This window comes from Aulostomus chinensis, chromosome 1 (assembly GCF_037954235.1).
Source record: "Aulostomus chinensis isolate RoL2024-O1b breed Wild chromosome 1, RoL_Achi_v1.0, whole genome shotgun sequence".
NCBI lineage: Eukaryota > Metazoa > Chordata > Actinopteri > Syngnathiformes > Aulostomidae > Aulostomus > Aulostomus chinensis.
Genome location: NC_141320.1, coordinates 25,069,423 through 25,091,559, shown reverse-complemented (window position 1 = coordinate 25,091,559; position 22,137 = coordinate 25,069,423). Strand labels below are relative to the sequence as shown.

Sequence of the window (22,137 nt, the reverse complement as noted above, 5' to 3'; positions counted from 1 at the left end):
CATTTTCTTCCACTTATCCTGTTTAGGATTGTGTGTGTGTGTGTGTGTGTGTGTGTGTGTGTGTGTGTGTGTGTGTGTGTGTCAAGTCAAGTCAAGTCACAACCAAAGTTCTCTCATGACTCTTCACTAGTAGAGCAGGTCCAGCACCAAACTCCTTCAATGAACCTCCACCCAACAATTCTCCATCAGCAGCACATCCTGCAACAGTGGTGATGAAAACCTTCCTTTTAACAGGCAGGAACTTCGAGCAGATCCAGGATCAGTGGGGACGGCCTTCTGCTTTGACTGGTTGTGGGGAAAGAGAGCAGGAGAGCAGGGCAGAGACAAAGACAGATAAGGCTGTCCTAAAACAAGGACTGTTCAGTCAATGGTAGAGCAGAGTGGAGCAGAGGAAGCGTGCTGGGCCCAGAACCCAGAGGTCGATGGATCAAAACCATCCTCTGCTAGAAGAAGAAAAATAAAATGAACCAGTACCTTTGGAAATGTGTGTCTGTTAAAAAGAGGTTCATGAGGATTTGTCAAATGAGTCTGCTGTGGAGGGTCAGTCTGTCCGTCCACATTCAGATCATTAACGCAGCGACTCCTAAGCACCAGCAGAGCCTGCTCATCGTCCCTGGGTGGGCTCGAACCACCAGCCTCTCTGTTAACAGCCGAGCGCGCTGACCGATTGCGCCACAGAGACTCTGAGTCTCCTGCTTTTCATGAAGAGTTTTCAGGCTAAATTCAGTGTGTGAGGTCCACACTGCACATTTGAGGGACCATGAAGGACAGAGGAGAGTCTGACTGTCATGGTGAAAGCATACAAAACTCTCTGTGTTGTAAACTGTTTCAAACAAATTCTACTGTTGAACAGTTCAAGTGTTTCGAATGAAGCTGAATGTTCTCCTCTACTTTCCTCAATTGGGTTTCTTTCATGTCCTCCTGAGATCAAAGACAGAATTCTAGCTACAAATAAATACACTATCAAAGCCCCCTGATGACATCATCATCGATTCTGACTTTGATCTGGAGGCTCTTGCTTTAATCTTGGCTTTGATCTGGCTAATGTTTCTTGACATTTTTGCTGTTTCCAATCCAGAGCAACCAGTAGTTGATCCTATCAGACCAGTCTGATGAACGAAGCTTTTCACTTTACCAGTGGAATCACTGGGAAAAGAAACTCCTCCTGTCAGATGAAGGCTTCACTGTGTTGAGGAGGGTTTGTTCAGATGATTCTAGAAGAATAAATCAAAACCTCATCATTGAACATGAACATTAATCACTGATGACTGTTTTAACTGAACCTACTGGATACTGTGGTGCCTGGTGAGGAGACAACTTGGGTACAAAGTTGAAGAAGAGGGTTTTTGGAGAGGAGATTTAGATGAGATGGTTTCCAAATCAAATCGGTTGTCACAAGGAAAAGTCTGCATGGAAACACACACACACACACACACACACACACACACACACACACACACACACACACACAGAGTCCTACTGACTAACCCATGTTTTTCTTCACTAAAACCACCACTGGAGTATTGAATGAGATTGCATGAGACACCATCAACTTACATTAAAAACCCCTGACTGCCTTTTATCCCCTCCTGGCTGCAGGAAATTAGACAGACCAGCCCATAGCGGGGCTGCATGGTGGTGCAGTGGTCAGCACTGTGCCCTCACAGCAAGAAGGTCCCGGCTCGGGCGTGGGATCTTTCTGTGTGGAGTTTGCATGTTCTCCCTGTTCCTGCGTGGGTTCTCTCCAGGTACTCCGGCTTCCTCCCACTGTCCAAAGACATGTAATTTGAGGACGAGGCTGATTGGATTCTCTAAATTGACCGTAGGTGTGAGTGTGAATGGTTGTTTGTCTCTGTGTGTTGGCCCTGCGATGGACTGGCGACCTGTCCAGGGTGAACCCCGCCTCTCGCCCATAGATGCTGGGATAGGCGCCAGCCCCCCCGCGACCCTTACTAGTAAGGAATAAGCAGAAGATGACGATGGATGGCCCATAGAGTGGAGGTGAGACCACAACCATGCTCTACAATCAATATTTACATCAAACCAGCACCATCTCAACAACTTAACCTGACTAAATATATACATGATTCCAGACTACTACACCAACTCAATCATACATCCACATAATCATTCAATGAACCTTGCCTGTGATTGTACCCCCTCCCCCATCTGGGAGCAAAGGTTTGCACCTACAGTTCTTAAGGAGCTTCCTTGGGCCACTCTCCCCTTTTGGCTCCACCCCCTTTAAGGAAACCACCAGGAAGAGGTGAGGACTGACCGTGACGACTGAAACTGCCACATTTACATGAGACAAACTAGATCAACACAAAATACCAGGCCTTGCACAGTGATTACCACTGACTGACACTGGGGTCTTCATTTTCCACAGGTAGGATGGCCGGTCCCCCTGTGCTTCCCAGGTCCCTCCCTGGAACACATGGCATAGAAAATGTTTCACATGTTTGCTGATTCAATAAACCTGACCATTAACATGTGTGTGTGCCTATAATTTACATAAACTGTTAATACCAAGACAAATGCTACCTTCAATTAATCATTTATGTCATGGAACCCTTGGTCTCCATTACATTGGTCAACCAGAGAAGCTTCAACTGGTGACGCTCATTCAACCATGAAGGTAAACCTGCATTATCTGCTGTGCTCCTTAACAGGGGAATTAGCTCAAATGGTAGAGCGCTCGCTTAGCATGTGAGAGGTAGAGGGATCGATGCCCTCATTCTCCAGAATACTTTAACTTGTTCTGTTGATCAGAGGAGCTGCTGGGTGATGAATGCTGATGTTTGTCAGCCACTGGTGTGATAAAGTGTCCCCTGTTACTGAGATGAGGATGAACACCTGCTCAGGTCAAAGCTGCAATGAAGTCAAGTCCTAACCCTGCAAATCACCAAATAACAAAAGTTACACTTTACAAGTAGAACAGGTCCAGTTCCACACTCCTTAAATGAATTTACACCCAACAATTCTTCATGAGCAAGCACATCCTAGCTTAGGCCCAACTTTTCTTGGCGCTCTCCCAGATGCTTGGGAGCTGCTGGGGGAGCGCTAGTTGGGCCTAAGCTAGGAGCTAAGCTAAGGTGGTCTGCACCAGCTAGTGAGGGCTGGCTAGCTCTTGCAGCTTTTGGTGCAGAGCCGCTGCAGGTCCAATTCAACATGGCTAAGCCTCACCTCCAACACAACAAAAAACTACATTTAACACACTTACCAGTATCACTAAAGGAGGCAGAGGAGGAACAAAACATGTGGCACCCTGAGCAGGAGAGAGGAGGACAAGAGGGAGAAGCCATCGTTAGCTTAGCGTGTTTACAAGGCAGAAAGACTGTTGCTACCAGAATGATGGTCTTTTAAACTTCAGCCAAATAAAGCAAGTAGGTATTAATTTTTGGTGGGTAATTAGTCAATGAAAAAAGGAATTAGCAGGGAGGATCACACTTTAGCGAGCACAATGAAGCAAGGCTCTACGTTCAGCAACACAGAAAAAGGAGTTGAGGTCACAGGCTTCCTGCAGCCAAGGTCAAAAATCCAGGACGGACGAAAGGGAGGACAACAAAGACAAAGACACAAGAAACAGAGATAATAACCTTAAACTCCATAACAACCATAACAAATATAACCATACAGAACAGATATAACAAATATAACAAGAAAAGCATTAAAAAATATGTCACCTCTGGTCAAATACCCTGATTTGCATTTGTGTCTCTCAGCATTTTCATTTTCATGTTAAAGCCTCCAGAATGAGAGGGGAGGGGTCAGGGGCAGTTTTCTGTGTTGTCTGCAAACTGAATTACAGGAAACCTGAACTTCCACTGTCAATGTATCCAACTGATTCATATTTTTTTTATCTATACATAGATAACTTGTAGTTATTGCCCACACACACACACACACACACACACACACACACACACACACACACACACACACACACACACACATTTTGTGAAACAACTCAGGAGTCATCAGGTGTTTTACTCAGAGGGATTCATTCATGATAAATGAGCATGGAGGAGACCCAGTAATCATCAACACAAGCGTCACATGAGCAGGTCACCACCCACTTTTATTGATTGGTTCTTGTAAGAATCACTCCTAACGCCATCAGGAGGTCATTTTTTGTCCTGCCCTGTCTCAACTGTTGGAGCACAACTACAGCCTGAACTCTGCCACTACCTTATCCCTCCCTAACAACCTCATACAGACCCACTATCTGGACTAGCCTGACCCCCCTGACCGTCATCAGTCACTCATAGTGCCTCCCACCGGAGGGAATAGGAGCATCTGTGAGCTCTGACTGTTGGGATGCACATCCATGTGATGGAAGAGCTGTTTTAAACAGGGAATCATTTGACCTCTTGACCTGTGTGGGCCGGTACAGAGGGACAATTCCATCATGAACAATAATATTACTAAACAAATGGGTCTTTAGCTTCTTTCTGAAGGTGTCCACAGCGTCCTCATGTCCAGTGGGAGAGCATTCCAGAGTCTAGGAGCTGCAACCTGGAAGGTTCCCTCTCCTTCAGTGAGGCTGAATCCCTGTGGTCAGGGAGGATAAGGGACCCCACAGGTATCACGAAAGTGCTTTAGACTGCAAAGCACTCAGCTGATCAAGCTGGGATCAACTGCTGTGGTGATCAAGGTATCATCATATATAACAAACAAAGAAAACAAAGTTGAGGAAAAGCACACAAAGAAGAAACTATGAACATAAACAGAGCATCTTCTACACCAGATGTCACACGGCTCAGTAGACCTCTGGTTTGACCCGTAGCAGGTCCAGTCTCCAGGGTGCCCCCATCATTCTGCTTTTCAGTTGCAGGACATGCAGCAGAATCCCATCGCTCCTCTGCAGAAGAACATGTGAGAGCATCTGCTTGCTCTTCTCTGGCTGGACGTAGGGGAGAGGCTGTTTGCTCTTCTCTGGCTGGACGTAGGGGAGAGTCTGTTTGCTCTTCTCTGGCTGGACGTAGGGGAGAGTCTGCTTGCTCTTCTCTGGCTGGACGTAGGGGAGAGTCTGCTTGCTCTTCTCTGGCTGGACGTAGGGGAGAGTCTGCTTGCTCTTCTCTGGCTGGACGTAGGGGAGAGTCTGCTTGCTCTTCTCTGGCTGGACGTAGGGGAGAGTCTGCTTGCTCTTCTCTGGCTGGACGTAGGGGAGCGTCTGCTTGCTCTTCTCTGGCTGGACGTAGGGGAGAGTCTGTTTGCTCTTCTCTGGCTGGACGTAGGGGAGAGTCTGCTTGCTCTTCTCTGGCTGGACGTAGGGGAGAGTCTGCTTGCTCTTCTCTGGCTGGACGTAGGGGAGAGTCTGCTTGCTCTTCTCTGACTGGACGTAGGGGAAAGTCTGTTTGCTCTTCTCTGGCTGGACGTAGGGGAGAGTCTGCTTGCTCTTCTCTGGCTGGACGTAGGGGAGAGTCTGCTTGCTCTTCTCTGGCTGGACGTAGGGGAGAGTCTGTTTGCTCTTCAGAAGTTTGCTGGACCTTCACTTGAAGGCCATGATTTTCCTCTTTCAAACAGCTTTTTAAATCATTAAGATTTCCCAGGATTTCCCACTGAGCACTGCTCCTTTTCTTCTTTTGTGCTGTCACTGCACATAGAAGACTCCGAACTTCACCTTTCAGACTGCCAGTCTTTGTGGGGTCCTGGTCCTTCCTTGATTCGAGGTGGGCCAACTCTGCAGTGAAGGTCTCTGTCTCCTGAGATGCAGTAGAAACTCGTCTCCTCAAACATCCATTTTCTGCCTGTCTCTCCTCACTCTGGGACCTCAGCTGTTCAAGAGTCGTCTTCTTCTCAGTGAGTTCTTCTCTCATTTTGTTCATCTCTGCCTGGATGGAGTTGAGCTCACACTTGAGGTCACACTTCTCCTTGTAAACCATCTTCACCTGAAGCTGAAGATTGTGGACTTGTGTGTTCAGGTCTCTGATCTGAGTCTGGTTCTCCTCCCTCACAGATTCAAGGTTGCCCACCATGGCAGACATGTTCTCTACCAGCTGATATGCAATGATCTTCTCTTGTCCAAGACTAGAAACCTGTCCCCACAAATTCTGGTTTTCTGTCCATCTCTTGTCACACAGAGACTGAAGCTGATCAAGTGCACTTTTCTTCTCTGTCAGGTCTTCCTCAAGACATTTCATCTCCACCTGTTCTCTCTCCCTCAGAGACTGAACCTGGGTCAGCTCTTTTCTGAGCTCATTGTTCTCTCCATCAACCTTCCTCCCCTCACACTGAAGACTGTGGACTGTTGCGTTCAGGTCTTCTATCTGAGTCTGGTTCTTGTCCTGGTCCATTTTGAGGTTGGCCACCACAGCAGTGAGGTTCTGGAGCTCCTGGATTGCTCTTTTATTCTCATGTTCAAGAGTAGAAACTTGTTCCCTCAAAATCTGGTTTTCTGCTTGTGTGTTGTCACTCAGAGACTGAAGCTGCTCAAGGGCAGCTTTCTTCTCAGTCAGGTCCTCCTGCTCTGTCAGCCTGAGAGATGGAGGAGCAGGATCACATTGACCAGGATCATTCAGTGGATAAATACAGCTCCTACTGAGATCCACCAGATCTCTGAATGCTCCAACAATACAATCCAATGGAGTCATAGCCTTCTGTCCTGGGTTGATCTGAAGATCTTGAGCCAGACTAAATCTCCTGGAACTGTCAAGTCTTTAAAGACCAAAACTGCCCCATAAATGTGGAGTCTGGATTCTTTTCTATAATGTGATGGCAGTGACAGTCCTGCAGAGTGACATCACTGACATGACTGATGACTTCAGTCATGTGACTGGATGACTTCAGTCACATGACTGGATGACAGTGCAGATTCCAATGTAGAGGTTGGGGAAATAGTCTCTGAGAATCCAACTTGAAGCCACGCCCTCCTTGTTCTTCAAAAACCCAAACAGAGACCATCAGTCTCCCTCCAGTCCTGTACTTGGTTCAATGTTGCTGTTCCATTTTGCAGCAGTAGGTGTCGCTGTGATACCAGGTTCAGTTCAAGATTCCCAACTCCAGCTCATGTTGGTGACCTCAGTGGCAGGTAAAATGGTGCTTCAGTGGATCATGTGATCAACTCATGTGTGTCCTCACTTCTCCACAGGTCTGTCAAATGTTCTGTAAAATAGTTGGACCCAGCAGAGCTGCTAGATTAGGAGTTGATGGAGTCGTTGCAGATACCAGGGTCCAAAGTCCAGCTTGAACCTGGTTTGTGCAGTTCTTTGTCAAGCTAGCAGCCATTCTTGTCACTGCCAAGCTAAAGTGACTTCTGTCAACAAAGGTCAACATACAAAAGGATATTTCTACTGGCAGTTCAAGATTTTGATCAAACTCCTTTTTCAGAGCTGGAACCTTCCTCTTGTGTCAGCTTTCTGTTCCCATCTCTATGGTAACGGTCGGTTTTGACCCACGTCTTCAATCAGCTGTCAAATAAACTAAAACAATTTTCTATCCTCCAAGTTGTTTCCATCTCTTGGTGACCTTGTCAGGCTTCCTTATCCATGGAAATACTGATTGATTGATTGATTGTGTGTGTTTAGATTCATGTGTGACACTTGTGTGTGTTCTCTGCAGAGATGTTTCCTGCAGTTGAAGCACTATCCGTTTGTCCTGCTGTCCTGACTGCTTGGGCAGACCTGACACCTCTTTCTTCTGGAATCAGGTCCTGAGTGGGGTTGTGGCTGTGGCTGTTCTGGTTGGTGTTGAGGCAGGGCTGCTGAGGAGGATGCTGTTGCACTCTTGGTTGATGTGGGTCCACAACACAAATGCATTCTATGCAGACACATCAAGGATGGTCTTTGTTTGTTGTGTTGTTGTGCAGGTCGATGGGAGAACGAGGCTGATGAGAGTCCCTGAAGCTCCCATGACTGGGAGAGGAGCTGCTGGCAGTGTTGCTGACAGTGCACTTCTGACTTCAGGTTTGGCTCTGACTGTTGCTTTATCATCTTATTTTGATAACTGGGTCTAAACCAATCCTAATGATTTTATAATTCAGTGAAAAACATTTTTTCTTTTATTTTGTTGAACTAGAGGTTCCTGACAAAGTCAAAAATCCTTGATACAATAAACAAATTGATCTGCTTCTTTGCTGCATTTAAAACCTCCAACAGGTCCCACAGGAGGAAGGTTAAATCATGTGACCATCATCATAACAGCTGTTGACCTTGTTTAACTACTTGGTGGTGCTAAATATCACCAGCTTGCTAACGTTAACTAGCTAACGTAGCCAGCTAGCTAATATTATTTTCTAACTTCAGGCCTAAATTTGGGATTGACTGTTAAAATTGTTCCCCTCACCTTTGTAACACCAGGTTTTGTCTTGATGATGTCACTGTCACTGCCTTTCTGATTCTAAAATATAAATGCATCCAAGAATAAAAAGTCAAACTGCCCCTCCATGGAAACATCATATTTAATATACTGCAATATTCTTTTCCAGTGTACTACACTATATTTTTGTTTTATCAGAGAGACTTTAATGTCTGTCTTTGATCTCTAAACTCTGACTCTGATGTCATTGGTGGTGACTGAATTCTACCCCCTGACAGACTGGGAAGGCTCATATTGGTGATGTCATCATAAATATATGAAGGTCTTGTTTCAAAGTAACTTGTTATTTTGTTCTTGGTTGTCATGGTGACTCGTGGTATCAGGTGATGATGTCATTTTGTCGTGGTTGTGCACGTGTGCCACTCAAAGTGAACACACTCAGTTGATTGGACCAACTCAGATCAGCTGTTCTGAACCTGATACTAGTTTCCATCTCAGTGTCAACTCAGGAGTGACTGAGGAGAAGAGTTTCAGAACAGCCACAGTTGGGGGACTTCCATCCAGCAGCCATTTTCTATCCCTGTAAGGAGTGAAGGGATCTGGAGCTGCTGGGTTCAGGTGGATCCAGAACACAAGATGGAGGTCAGTCAGGACCCCAGAAGGAGACCAGCATCTGGAAGGTGGCGATGCTTTAATCTGACACCGTTGTGTCAACAGTTCTGAAATCAGAACAAAAATAAACAGTAGTATTTCCACCTGCTACTCCTGCATGTATTCAAGTGAACAGGAACACAGATTCATGCTCAACTTCTCCTGTGTGTTCATCCACAGTCACCAAACAACAACCAGACTGAAGAACTCCTTCATCCCCCGAGCCATTAAACTGTTAAACTCCTCACTGGAGGGGGGGAGGGCCAACAGAAGGACTGTAGGAGAGGGCTGAGCACCATTAGCTTGCCCCAATAGCAACCGGACACTCGTGCAATATAAGAGACTGTACATTATTATTATTATTATTATTATTATTATTATTATTATTATTATTATTATTATTATTATATATATAATTATTGTTACTACTGCTATTATTATTATTATTATTATTATTATTATTATTATTATTATTATTATTGTTACTACTGCTATTATTATTATTAGTATGATTATTATAACTATTATATTTTTATTATATTATATCATCATCACCATTATTATGTTATATCATCATCATTATTGTTGTTATAATAACAATTAAGAACAATTATTATTATGATTATTCCTGTCACTATGCATATATACATAACCATCCAGGTACACACAGACACACGCACATGTATATATATATATATATATATATATATATATATATATATATATATATATATATATATATATATATATACACACAGTAGATAGTCTTTGTTTTTTCTTCTTTGCAATTTATAGTCTATTCTATGGTAACAGTGCTGTGAGTGTATGTTGAGGAGAGTGCGATTTCCCTCACGGAACGTCCAAAAGGGATTAATAAAGTAGTCTGTCTGTCTGTCTGTCTGTCCAAACCAGACAAAAGAGGGTTTGCTAGCATGGCTGCTGAGATAGAAAGGCTCTGTTTAAATTGAGTCCTTTTACCATTTCTTTCCCGGCTTCTTCAAGCGGTGCTGTCGTCACTTCCTGAGACCACGGGAGGGAAGGGGTCACCCTTCAGAATAAGTTTGAAATCATTGTTACTTCCTGTTCAACATGCCTTTAGCAGACCAACTCACTGACCTGCTCAGTGAGGTAGTGTGGCTGAGTGGTCTAAGGTGCTGGATTAAGGCTCCAGTCTCTGAGGAGGCGTGGGTTCAAATCCCACCACTGCCATCATGTCCCAGGTCTCTGGAGAGGTGTGGCAGGTCTCTCCCAGCCTCTCTGTGCTGGAGGTGTTGGCTGCTCTTATCACTCAACAATGTGCAGTAACGCTGAGCTGCCTTCAAGCCAACAACATGGGCACAGTGTACCCAGAGCCACAGGCTCCTCCCAGTATATGCAGCACTGCCAGTGACCTCTGCTTCAGTGTAACAGTGACTCTCCAAACTGAAGCTGTTCCAGGACCAGCTCAGGAGGAGACATGGAGCAGACAGGCTCTCTGATTTAATGCTGCTGTCTGTTGAGAGGAACATCCCAGTTGACTCCAACAAGGCTGCTGATGTCTTCAAACCCAGGACCAGAAGAAGAACCCTCCTCTGAGTCCACAGACCTGAGCACCACTGCTCTGACTACCAGGTTACCTCCTGGTTATCAGGGTGAAGTCATGGTGAGGTGGTCAGTTGTTCCTTGGGTTTTATTCCAGAGGCCTGGGAGTTAAACACTGAAGTAAATCATTTTAATTCTTTACATGAAGTTTCTTGCTGTTTAGCTGGAAATGTTTGACAACTTCCTCCATGCTGGTGCCCCATCACACACAACAGGTGCACTTGTCCTCTTTTCACCTCTGACCCTCAAACATTCCACCAGTGAACGTCCAGAAATTGAAGCATCAACAGTTCAGCAACAATGAATTCTTCAAATCACCTCTGAAATAAGAGATGAATCTTTACCTGCTGAGGCTTCAGAGGCAAATTGTTAAACCTTCAACACTCACATTCCTGTTCTTGTCTCAGTCCTGCTCTCCTAAATCAAGGCCTGTTCAATAGATGGTAGAGCAGAGAGGAGCAGAGGAAGAGAGCTGGGCCAGAACCCAGAGGTTGATGGATCAAAACCCTCCTCTGCTCAAAGAAAGGAGCCAAATAAACCTGGTTGTTTTGAAATGTGGATCTGTTAAAAAGGGGTGGAAATCAGAATTCAAACCATTGAGAGAGTTAATAACATTCTACTTTACCACTGAAGCAAAAGTAGACTTCAGAAGGTTTTAGTGATTCAACATAGCAGCTAAGTTTCCATTTCTATACTGATTGTCTGCAATGGTTCGTGGGGGTGGAGCCTATCACAGCTGACATCAGGTGAGGAGGGGGTTCACCCTTGATGGGTCGCCAGTCCATCCCAGGACCAACACACACAGACAGACAACCATTCACACTCACAGTCATTCAGAGTGTCCAGGTAACCACTACCCTCTTGATGTCTTTGGACTGTGGGAGGAAGCTGGAGTACCAGAGAGAACCCACACAGAGACAGGGACAACCTGCAGGAGGGGTGGAGATAGATGAGTCCTGGAGACGTTCAATAATGTCCACAACTTTGGCACCAGGAAGACAGCAGGTGATGGCACCTGGGAGTTCAACAGACCTGATGATTGAACCACCAATCACAAGGATTTCAGCCTCCATTGTAAACAGAGCGTTTAGATGAGAGAGAACCTGCTGTCAGCCTCACCAGTCAGGACAGTGGCAGAGGCAGCAGAGTTGAATGAAGCAGGATCACCTGGCAGGTCTCAGCTGGAGGTGATGACATCACTGGCCTCAGTCCTCACCAGTGCTCTGCCTAGCAACAGGGACGATGGAGAGAAACCAGTAGAAGCACTCTGAGAGTTGGAGACAGCAGGAGGAGAGAGACCACGACAGAGTCACCCATGGGAAACTGTTGGATCCACTCAGGACCGGCTGCTCCAGAGAGGTCCAGGCACCTGGAGCCACTGGATCAGTTTGATCTTTGAGCAGCACAAAGTAGTTTGACATAGGAAGAAGGTCGTCTGGAGAGAAGAGAGGAAGAGAAATCTGTCTCCCTTCTCCTCAACGGATGAACACAGGAGAGGACGGACATCAGATGGACAGAGAGCAACACTGCTGGACTCTCACAGCTGTGAGGGCGACCAGCTGCAGCCAGGAGACAAACAGGGACGCTGCTTGAGGACATCATCCAGGAGGCTCTCCATGGTGTGGAGCTGGGGTCTCAGACTGGAAGCTCTGGCTGCTGAGTTGTCCAACCAGCCGTCACATCACCTCCTGAGCTCTCAGCCTCCTCTTGACCAGGTTCTGGATGCTGATTCAGCAGGAGACAGGAAAGTAAAAAATGTTGAAGGAATTCCAAAGCGTCCATCAACCTGAAGGACAAACTCCTTCACTGTATGGGAGGTTCAGAGTCCCTGGTTTGATTGCAGCTTTGACCTGAGCAGGTGTTCATCCACATCTCAGTAACAGGGGACACTTTATCACAGCAGTGGACAAACATCAGCATTCATCACCCAGCAGCTCCTCTGATCAACAGAACAAGCTGAAGTATTCTGAGAAGGAGGGCATGGATCCCTCTCCCTCTCACATGCTAAGCTAGCACTCTACCATTGGAGCTAAGTCCCTGCTAATGAGCAGCAGATGATGAAGGTTGACCTTCATGCAGGGTTGGATGACCTTCACCAGTTGGAGCTTCTCTGGTTGACCAACATGTGGAATCTCTTTCAATACTCCAGTGGTGGTTTAAGTGGTGACAATATGGGTTAGTGACTGGGAGGGTGTGTGTGTGTGTGTGTGTGTGTGTGTGTGTGTGTGTGTGTGTGTGTGTGTGTGTGTGTGTGTGTGTTTGTTTGTTTGTGTGTTTATATGCAGACTTTTCCCTGGAACAACGGTTTTTATTTGAAGCAAGAAAGCAAGAGCCTCCAGATCAAAGTCTGAATTGCTGATGATGTCATCAGGGCTTTTATTCTTCATTTATTTGTACCTAGAATTCTGTCTTTGATCTCCGAAGGACATGAAAGAAACTCAACTTTAAAAAGTATATGAGAGCATCCAGCTTGGTTAGAAAACATTCAACAACTTTCAACAGGAGAATTTGTCAGAAACAGTTTACAACACTCAGAATTAAATTGAAGATACAAAAACCTTCCACACTTAAATCCTGTCTCTAACTTCAAACTGGGGATGAACATTTTTATAATCAATCTGTTTCTATGTGTTGGCCCTGCCATGGACTGGTGACCTGTCCAGGATAAACCCCGCCCCTCACCTGAAGGCTGCTGGGATAGGCTCCACCCCCTAGGAACCATTGCAGATCATCAATGACCAAAGCTACTAAGGAGGATTACAGAGTTTGGGAGCCAGTGACTTAATAGAGTCTAACAAAGGGTTGAACCTGAATGAGACAGTCACCCTTCAACATGGGGCCATGGCAGAGTGAACCAAGAACACTACAATGGGGGTGAGAGTGGAGCCATGATGGACTCACAGTTCATCACCTCCACCATCACGTGGACCACCTGATCACCTCTCCCTCAACCTCTAAATAACTCATTCCCTGACCGGGAATCGAACCCGGGCCGCGGCGGTGAGAGCGCCGAATCCTAGCCACTAGACCATCAGGGACCACACTGAGCTCTCCAACAACAGAGACTATAGACAATGACTCAAGAACACAGGACTCTGTGGTCTCAGCTTGAGATGCAGAGGGTCCACCAAGACCACCAGACACCTCAGCCTCCTAAAGACAGTCCACCCCCAGGATCCTGTCCCCCTCTGCTCCAACTCAGCCCTCCATTCATAACGTGACTTTCGCTACATCCGAACTGCCAAGTACCAACATACGTCCTCCTGCTACGACCTACAGCTACGTCCTCCTGCTACGACCTAAACATGGCGGCACCACTCAGACACCCGAGAAGATTGGTGGTGAAGTACGACCTCTGCTGGCAGAGTACAGATACCGCAGTTAGGTAGACAGCACCAACGAAAGCCCCACCTGCTGGCCTGACTGTGGTACTGCACTCCACTCTGAACATACCTTTCATTCATTCTCTATTATTAAGCACGTTAACGCACCTGTACAGGTGTGTTCACATTATATACATATTATATATTTATGCTTGGCCGTTTTTGATGAACTTGGGCGGGACTCTGGTGCAGGGATGAGGTCATGGAGCTGATCTGGGAGCAGTCCTGATGTTAAATGCTGTGATGAAGGACAGTGTGGTGGCAAAATGGGTCAAATTTAAATTGTCAACAGTTCAACGTTGTTGGCAGGACTCCAACCTGAGCAGGGAGACCCCAATGGATTTCTAGTCCATCGCCTTCACCACTCGGCCACAACGACCACATTCACACACTTTTGTAGGAGACTGAAATTAGACAATGAAAGTTCATGTCAGCACAGTCAAATATTTTTTGTCCTCTCTCAAAGACAAACTATTTGTGTGTGTGTGTGTGTGTGTGTGTGTGTGTGTGTGTGTCAGTGTTGTGACTGAGCAGTGAAGAAGACGACCTTCTGACTCCATTTTCTTTGTTGCTCTTCCATCAGTTCCTCAGTTTCACTCATCAAGTGAAGCAGCTTTGACAGGTTTACTTCTCTGTGTGTTCACAACTTTGGTCTTTAAACTCCTGACAAACTCACCACGTCACACATTTGGTGAATTAAAGCAACAAATAATGACATCATGATGATCCAGGTTAGGGGGCACGGCCTGGAGGAAGAGTGGCCGTCTAGCAGAGTTGCTGGTTCAGTTCTCACTTCAGCTGGTGACCATGTTGAAGTGTCCTTGAGCAAGACGCTGAGCCCCTCATTGCTCCTGATGACCAGCATCCAAGACCAACAAGCTTCTGATTGGCTCTGATTCTCTGAGCCAAAGTCCAACACAGGAAACAGAAAATCTTGAGGTTGTCTCACATTTTTTAAAGAAACTCAGCACAGGACAGTGATAGGAGGCTGGTTTCCTTGATGTGGGCTTCACCTCCTTGACCTAAACTGGTCAACATCAGCTGGTGTTCACTCTGATGATGTAGCGATGGTCTGGATTCTTCCTTCTGGAGCACCAAGCTGCTGGGAAGAAGCCTGATGATGTCAGAGTTGTGTTCAGTGGCTCCTGCTGGGTCCATTTCTGACAAATGGGCTCCAAAGAGTTCAGCTGTTTAAAAGGTCAGGGTTGCTGTTAGCAGACGAGGTGGCCGAGTGGTTAAGGTGATGGACTGCTGATCCATTGTGCTCTGCACGCGTGGGTTCCAATCCCATCCTTGTCGCAGGAGACTTTGGTTTCTGCTCCTAGATTATGGAACGACTCTGAACTGTGAGGCTTTAAACTGACACAGATACCAGTTGAGTCAACTTCCCTTTCACAACCTGACCAAAACAACTCTGACACCCAGAGCTCACATGTGTCAATCACCTCTGGAGAAGGTTCCGCCCCCTTGGAGCCATAAATCCTCCCATCAGTGAAGAAAACTGAAGACACCTCTTGGATGAGAGCTGAAGCGTCTTCAAGAAACCTGAAACAGTCCACTTGGTACGTTTAAATCATTCTACAATCCTACAGTTTCATTGAGCTTTTGTCCAAAGCCATGTTCATGTCTCACATGTATATAATATATATGTGACACTCTTTCATCTACTCATTGACCAAAAATGCAGTCTAATTCCAGTAAATTTGTGCAGAAGAAAACGTTATTTGTGCTGCTTCTTTATTTATTTATTAAGTTTAGTTAGTATTTTTTAATGTGTTTTCTTTCAAGTCACATTTTGTCCATTAACTTCATAATCAGAGTCTCCATCTCATCACATGACTAAAGTCTGGGTTCTGTATTGGTGGTAAAATATCCTTCCATGCCCCTCACTAGTTTGCACACAGAAAAGCATATTTTACTGGTTTCAGATCTCTTAGCTTGTTCTCTCTCTTAAACCAGCTGAGGCAGCTTTCATTGTGTGATTCATTTTAAAATATAAAGATGGAACAGAACCATTGGAATCAGATGTCAGGACATTTGAAGGAATGTCAATCTCCTGTTGAAATGTTGCAGTGTGCAGCTGAGGCTCTCTGGCAGTGGCACCAGGAGCCACAATGGCAGAACCTGGACCCTCCTGGAGGAGAACCACAGGTGAGGGCCTTCTTGGCTCCAGATTGATGGAAATCAAGTGTCTGAGGCTGTCAGCAGCCATTAAGTTGATCTGGTTGGGCACTGGTATTTGTTCTTGCTGCAGCTCAGGAGTGATTCAGGAGAAGAGTTTCAGAACAGCCCAGGTTGGGGACTGGAATTCTAAAATTTCCCCTGGAACCAGACAAACTTTGGAGCTAAAACCTCCAATCATAGCCACTCAGATGCAGCAGCAGAAGAAGCTGTCATCCATCCTGACAGTCAGAGCATCAAGTCAAGAAAACATCACCATCTTGTAGTTCCAAACCTCCACCTGTCAGATTCAGCTACTTCTTATTGTGGGACTTTAAACTTGAACACCATCAATTTGGACAAGGAGTTTTCCTTCCAGTCCAAACATCATCGTCCAGCCTCCAACCAGAGGTCCATCAGTTATCATGGAGCCACAGGTGGAGTCTGGATTCTTTTCTGGAATGAGACGGCAGTGACAGTCCTGCAGAGTGACATCACTGACATGAATGGATGACTTCAGTCACGTGACTGGAGGACACCCAGATAGCAAAGGTCCACTCATGTGTGTCCTTACTGCTCCACAGGTCTGTCAAATGTTCTGTAAAATAGTTGGACCCAGCAGAGCTGCTAGATTAGGAGTTGATGGAGTCGTTGCAGATACCAGGGTCCAAAGTCCAGCTTGAACCTGGTTTGTGCAGCTCTTTGTCAAGCTAGCAGCCATTCTTTTCACTGCCAAGCTAAAGTGACTTCTGTCAACAAAGGTCAACAAACAAAAGGATATTTCTACCGGCAGTTCAAGATTTTGATCAAACTCCTTTTTCAGAGCTGGAACCTTCCTCTTGTGTCAGCTTTCTGTTCCCATCTCCATGGTAACGGTCAGTTTTGACCCACGTCTTCAATCAGCTGTCAAATAAACTAAAACAATTTTCTATCCTCCAAGTTGTTTCCATCTCTTGGTGACCTTGTTAGGCTTCCTTATCCATGGAAATATTGGTTTGAATATTTAGTTGTGGGCCTCTGGACCTTTTTTTAGTCACTAAACCCTGGATTTATTTTTTCAGCAACAGAACTTTAATACAAACACAAAATGAAAAGCAGAACAAGCCAGAACCCAGACAGAAGGAGGCTCAGGCCCTAACAACACTGCCTCCAGCTTTAATTAAGACCTCAGTTTTGTTCTCTGCCTCCATGACAGGTTAATGGACATCAACTGGTCCTGAGTCACCAGGAGACACAGAGATGTCCAGCTGAGTGACATCAGCAGAACTGTGGAGGTTTATACTGAGTCTCCTGATGACAAGTGGCAGTACAGAGATATTAAAGAGGGTCTGAGCTAAAACTGAAGTTGAACAGAGTTCTGTGTTTGATCTTAGAATTTTTTCTTTGATCTCAGAGTTCTGTGTTTGATCTTAGAATTCTTTCTTTGATCTCCTTGATTTCTCAATGATTTCTTTGTGGACTCCAATTGTCTTTGATCTCTCAGTGAGACAAAGACATAGCAGCTCCAACCTCAGCCTCCAGGAGGCCCTGATCCTCTAGTGGTCAGTCCTCTGTGTTGTGGCTGCAGCAACCCTGGTTTGAATCAGGGTCCCAGCAGCAACATTCCTACTGACTAGTGTTTGTTGTTCAGCTGGACAGTTGGTCTGGTGAAGCTCTCTCAGACACTCCTTTCTTCATCCTCCCTTCAGGCTCAGCAGCATCAGAGTCAATGTGTCTGACTAGGATCAGAACCCTCAACCTGGAGGCTGTGGTGCAATGAGAACACATCTGACAACCAATCAGAGGAGGGTCTGTTTGACTCCTGGAAACTCCATGAAAGCCTGAGAGGAACTTGTTCTTCATCTCCAAATTCCCTCCCTGCACGTTGTCTCTCCAGAAATCATTCAAGTCCAAGTTGAACCTTAGACTAAAAGCTCCCAGTAGGTGATGCAGGCTCCACCTCACTCCTGGTTCTGGAACCTCACCAGTTCTTGCTCTCTCACCACTTGGATCTCATGTTCCTGACATCTCTGAGCTTGTTTCCTATCCACCTGTCTCATGTTGATGAGGTCATCCAGCCTGATGATCTCTAGGTTCTCCTTTGAGTGGTTCCCTCTGGGAGAGTTCTCTCTCTGTAACTTGTGTGTGTGTTTGCTCGTATCCTGTTTCTCCTTGACAGCACTTTAGTGTTTTTACCACTGGTGTCTCATCTGAGATTCATCTTTTATTTTACTTCTTTGTCAAAGATGAAGGTGTTTGTGGTCATTCATCAATCATGTGATGGCTCATGTGACTGTGAATGATGAAGCGCTTGTAGCGTCTCTCACTCTGATAACTTCATGCTATTGAAGCTACTCAGATGTAGCCTGACTAGCTCAGTCGGTAGAGCATGAGACTCTTAATCTCAGGGTCGTGGGTTCAAGCCCCACGTTGGGCGTTCATCTTGAACATCCCTGCTTGTTCTCTCACTTTCTGCAGCTGTGATTGGGAATGTAGGATGAACGATAGTGACCTCCAACCAAATGAAGAGGACTGAGTGGAGGCTGACCAGCTCTACGGAGTCAGGTGGAGTTTGGCAGCGAGACAGGAGTCCAGGCCTGAATCGGTGAAAACCAACGTAACCGGCTTACGTTCTCAGCTGGATTCTCCCATCGATGTACGACGCCTCTCCAACGAACTGGTGGGAGGACGGCCTCCAAAGCCTCCACCTCGTCGACCGTGGCTCCCGCTGAGATTCGCTCGATGAAGAAGGGAAGCGCGTTGATTGGCTACCCTCTGGTCTCAGGCTGCTGGCTGCCTGGACGAAGCTGCTATTCTCCGACACAAAGGTGGCTTCTCTCTCTTCAAGGCTCACAGGAGGTCAAGAGTGTAGCGACCGTGAGCCGAGATCGATGATGAATTACAAAAATAGAAAATCAAAAAAATAAATTTGTGGAATAGAAAAGAAAAGGGGGAGGAGCCGGACCAGCTGCTCTAGGAGCTCACACACAAAGGGCAGAAACAAGAAGCACTGAAGAGAGCGCCAGCAGTGGATGGTGCCACCACTGTTACAGTAAACTGGTCCGCCTCAGAGCAGTGACCTTTGACCTGTGAGGGGTTGTTGGCCAATCAGCACACTTTGCTGTCTTCAGTCCTTCTCAGATATCAACAAATGAAGCTGGTTGAACAGACAGCAATCATCATCACTCAGAGACATCACCTGGAGAGGAAGACTGCTCCGAGTTCTGACAATGACAGTGAAGAGACAAGGAGAGCTGGACAACCACAGACAGTGAAACATTCGGAACATCATGTTTCTACACGTGTGTGTGTGTGTGTGTGTGTCAGAATCAGAATCAGAATCTTTTATTTTCGTTGTGGGGGGGGGGGGGTACAGTGACAATAGTTAGAGCGCTCTTCCAGAGCCACTGTGCACCACAGAATGCAGATACAAAGAAAAGATAGAAAAGATAAAAGCAAGATAAAAGACACTGTTAGAACAGAAAGATCCATCAACCCACCAACCAGAGGTGTGTCTGGTACAGATGTGGAATTATTGGCTCACACAATGTTGAGGACACTGGAAGAAGACAAACAAAAATGTCTGGTGTGATCCAGACCTTCATCAAAAATGGTCCTGGAGAACTGTTCAATGTGTCAGGACTTCTGTCCATTGTCTTCTGCTTATCCTGTTCAGGGTCATGAGGGGGTGGAGCCTATCCCAGCAGCTTTTGGACGACAGGCCGTGTTCACCCTGGACAGGTCACCAGTCCATCACAGGGCCAACACATCCACAGACAAACATTCCAAGCCAGACTCAGGAGGATCTCTCCACCCTACAGACTGTAAAGGAACCATCAAAGATGGCAGTTGGAGTTCTGTGGATCTGTGCTGGATTCCTCGTCCTCACGGACCAGAAGTCTGTCTGAAATACTGCACTGATTGATGATCTTTTCATGAATCTGGAAAAGCTTCTAAAATGAAAGGAAAACAATCCTATCTTCTTCATGTCTCAAGCCAAATCAAACCAAGAGTTCTTTTATCATATTTTTTTAACCGGACGTCTGCTTTGACTGGTTGGTTGTTGAAAGAGAGCAGGACAGGACAGACAGCAGAAGACAAATATAGAGAAGGAAAGACAAAAGACAGAGAGAAAGGAGGGAGAGAATGACAAAAAGATGGGAACAAGATGAGGGTGAAAGACAAGCAGAGAGAAAGACAGAGGGACAGGGGGATGGAAGACAGACACACAACCAACAACAGCAGCAGCAATAATAGCAAACTAGCTGCCAATGATAACGTCTCCTGGTCGCTGAAGCAATCAACTTCATAATAGGAGGATTGAAGAGCCAGGAAATAAAATATTAGCACAATACTGATGTGAATGTTCCTGCAATACTGAGAACACTGATATGTAGACGACTAGTAGGGGCGGCACGGTGGTGCAAGAAGACAAACAAAAAAGGCTGGTGTGATCCAGACCTTCATCAAAAATGGTCCTGGAGAACTGTTCAATGTGTCAGGACTTCAGAAGCTCCAATCCTCTCTAAGGTCCAGTGAGAGTGGAAGAGATTATAAATGAGAGAAGCAGGGCCCTCACTCAGAACTGAACCAGCTCAGTTGGGAGAGCCTTAGACTGAAGATCTAAAGGTCCCTGGTCCGATCCCAGGTTTCAGCAGAGCAGCATTGACTTTACTTTCCAGTGGTGGAACTGCAGACATGAAGGAAACTAACATCTTGTCCTGTGCATTCTTGTGACATTCAGGACATTTTTGGAGCCTCTTGTTGGATTTTGCCACAGAGAATCAGAGCCAATCAAAAGCCTGGTGGACTTTAACATGGAGGACTGAACAAGTCAAGAAAGCATCAGTTTGACCTTCACAGGTGTTTCTGTTCCTGTCTCAATGCTGTAGAAAGAGCCTGAGGAGCTCAGACGGTAGAGCATCAGACTTTTAATCTGAGGGTCCAGGGTTCAAGTCCCTGTTCAGGTGCTGTGGAGGTTCCAGTGTTTGACAACATGGTACTGGATGAAGTTTAGTGTTGAACAAACTGTCAACATTAAAAGTAGAAGTGTTCTTGTCTTGCCACTGTGAGACAGTCGCTAGAAAACTGACCAATAATAATTTCATGTGGCATGCAATTAACAAAAGACCTACATTGATGGTCGAGGGGGGTGGAGCCTATCCCAGCATCTACGGGCCAGAGGCGGGGTTCACCCTGGACAGGTCGCCAGTCCATCACAGGGTTAACATACAGAGACGAACAACCATTCACACTCACATTCATACCTACGGTCAATTTAGAGTGTCCAATCAGCCTCGTCCCCAATTACATGTCTTTGGACAGTGGGAGGAAGCTGGAGTACCTGGAGAGAACCCACACATTCATGAGGAGAACATACAGGCTCTACAGAGAAAGATTCCCCACCCGAGCCTGGACTCAAACCCAGAACCTTCTTGCTGTGAGGCCACAGTGCTGACCACTGCACCATCATGCTGCCAAGCTCTCTTCTACTTTCCTCAATTGTGTTTCTTTCATGTCCTCCTGAGATCAAAGACAGAATTCTAGCTACTGTCAAAGCCCTGATGACATCATCAGGAATTCTGACTTTGATCTGGAGACTCTTGCTTTAATCTGAATTTGACCTGACTAATGTTTTAGTTTAGGTTGCATGACACCGACCACCTCATTTCTCCTGGGATCGCCCCCCCCCCCATGACCCTTAAAGGACAAGAACAGAAAGTGGATGGAGGGATGGACTCAACACTGAAATCAGCTGATCTGATCCACATTCTAATGTTTCCTGTCCCTCTTTAGGAGTCAATGAGAATAGTAGTGTATATAATAATGTATATCCAACCTTGTAGTATCTTTCCAAAGCTTTTAGTATTTCTTCTTGTTTCTACTTGTAGTTTTAGTGTCTGGATCTTTTCTTTTGATGTCCTGCTGTCTGCTCTTTGCTTTTGACAACCCAGTCTCATGTCAAAACGTGAAAAGGCTCCGTTTGTCCACAGGTCAAAACCTATCAGTTCTACGATAAAGGCCAAAAAATTGTGAAATGTGTAGGTTTTTTCCCCCTCTTCTTTTCTATTGGAGCGCTGGTAGGTCATGTGACTCTTTCATGAGGGTCTCTCAAAACAAAAAC

The 22,137-nt window shown here is 45.8% G+C and overlaps 2 non-coding genes across 2 annotated transcripts; one reads left to right on the top strand and one right to left on the bottom strand.

The window, feature by feature from the left end:
• Positions 1-13,457: 13,457 nt before the first annotated feature.
• On the bottom strand, positions 13,458-13,529 carry trnae-cuc (transfer RNA glutamic acid (anticodon CUC)). The gene has a single exon. It is a non-coding gene; the product is annotated as a tRNA-Glu (tRNA).
• A 4,848-nt stretch (positions 13,530-18,377) lies between these two features.
• On the top strand, positions 18,378-18,450 carry trnak-cuu (transfer RNA lysine (anticodon CUU)). The gene has a single exon. It is a non-coding gene; the product is annotated as a tRNA-Lys (tRNA).
• The last annotated feature ends 3,687 nt before the right edge of the window (positions 18,451-22,137 follow it).